Here is a 2,199-nt window from a genome sequence, read left to right as displayed (position 1 = left end):
GTCATGGTGCAGTGGTGGCATCTGAATACACACCGATTTCCCTTCTCTGCAACTGTGTTTCCTCAGGACCCTGAGCTTTTGGAACTCACACCCTCAGGCTCAGTCCTCAGTGGTGTGCTTTCCCCAGTGTCATCAACAGATCCACCGTGAGAGCAAACAGAGGCGTGTCAAGGGTGCCGGTTACCCAGTTCTAACTACATTGGATCTACTGCATTGGAAGACACAGGGGTAATCTAAAATACTCTTCTGGGCAGGAGCTGGGAATAGAGTCCACTGGAATGGAGGAAAGAAGCAGTTTCACAAAGATCAATGTAAACTCGGTGGCACAAAGAGAAGCTGTGATGTCACAGCAGTTTTTGTAAAACGAGATTTGGGGGACTACTTCCTAACAGAATCTGCATAAGGCAGTAGTGTCCTATAGGCTGCTAAAGGAGCTAAGGCCATTTGGAGCCATGTATTAACAATTATGGTACTTAGGTCCAGATTAACTAGGGTGGACCAGTTCTTAATGCTGGTGAGATTCTGGATCATGGGTGGGCATCTTGAGCAACGGGAAAGACACGCTGAATGTGAAGATTTGGGTTTGCATCCCAATTCTTCCACTTAAAGATTGGTTGATCTGGAGGGAGGGGGGGCATCCATTGTACTGAGCCTCAGTTTCCTGATCTGTAATATGTGAGAGCTAATGCCTTTCTTACATATTCGGTGGTTTGGAGAGAGGATCGAGTAAGGTAAAATATTCTAACGGGCTATTGGAAGTCATGATGTCATGTCCAGTTCTCAGTAGCACATCCTGGGTGCATGTTTGAGCACGCAGGGAGCATAAGGCAGGGTGGGCTGCAGGGTCCCCCGAAGACCACACACCTCGCGAACAGCGTGGAGGAGCAGAAAGCCCAGGGGCTTAGTCAAACTTGCTTTATTAACCTTAGGATCTTAGGCTAAGTTATTTCAATTCCCTGAGCCACAGTTTCCCTATCTGCGATGCAGATACTCACAGGGAATTTGAAGATGATCACACCCTCCATCTAAGCCACTTGGCATGTATAACAGGTAGTCAAGAATTGCTCGATTCTTTCCATTCTGAAGGAACTGAGGACATGCTGCCAGGAGGAGGGAAGTCTGAAGAGGGACCAGATTGTTGTTTTCCAACACTTGAAGGGTTGTCATTTGGAAGTGAGTAAACTTTTGATGTGTTGCTTTAGAAGCTAAAAGCAGTGGGTGAGAGTCCCAGGGACTTCTGTTCAATAAGCGTTGAGCTTTCTCCGTTGTTCCACAGAACACACTGCTCCTTGACACTGTAAAAGGCCTCCCTGCCATGGGAGAGAGGACAGACAGGAGGTCCCTTTCCACCTTAAAATCCTAACATCATTTTCCTTTAATTCCCTCGTATGTTTTCACGCACAGAGATAAAACCCGTGAAGGCAATCCCGTAGAGGCTTATGACAGCTACTTCAGTGTACATATGGCTTTAGCAAAGAAACTCCCTCAGCTCTACTTACAGAAGGATGGGTGCAGTAATTTAGGGATATTCTTCTGCCACATTCTCTGTAATAAAAACAGCAACCTGATGTCTTCGCCAAAAAGCTAAAGCCCAGGCAGGTCAAGTGAAGAGCCAATGGCCAAAATCAGACTCTGCCCCTGAGAATCTGGAGTAAACTTGACGTTGGCAAAATTGTGATCTAGGCAAAAGCGTTCCAGCCCCCTCGTGCCCAGTATTTTACTTTACTCTTTCAATCACATAGAAAAGTACAGAATAATATAATATATACTTCATGTATATACCAGACAGATTTAACAAATCTTCACTTGTGTCATATTTGCCTTAGACCTTTAAACAAAACTACTATTTCTTCGTTTTCTATTTTATTAATTTTCCCTTGATTTTATGATTTTCTTCTCTGTTCTTTGGGTTTTCTCTGCTGTCTTTTAAGAATCTTAAATTTGAAAATTCATTAATTTTTATATCATCAGTGTATGATTCTATTATTGAGATCCAATTCTAACTATCCTACCACTTCCATCATGGAATTATCTTTAAACTATGAGTTCTTTAAGAGTGCCTGCTTTAGTTTCCAAGTATGTTAAATTTTTCAGTTGATTTTTCATTTAATTGCTTTTAAAAATTGAAATTTGTTTGAAAACTGGGTCCTTATGTGTGATTCCTTTCTTAATTTTTCATGTGTTCTTTAAAGGATACAT

The sequence above is a fragment of the Grampus griseus genome, assembly GCF_964374135.1.
Source record: "Grampus griseus genome assembly, chromosome: 12".
Taxonomy (NCBI): domain Eukaryota; kingdom Metazoa; phylum Chordata; class Mammalia; order Artiodactyla; family Delphinidae; genus Grampus; species Grampus griseus.
Note: the sequence above shows the minus strand (reverse complement) of the source record.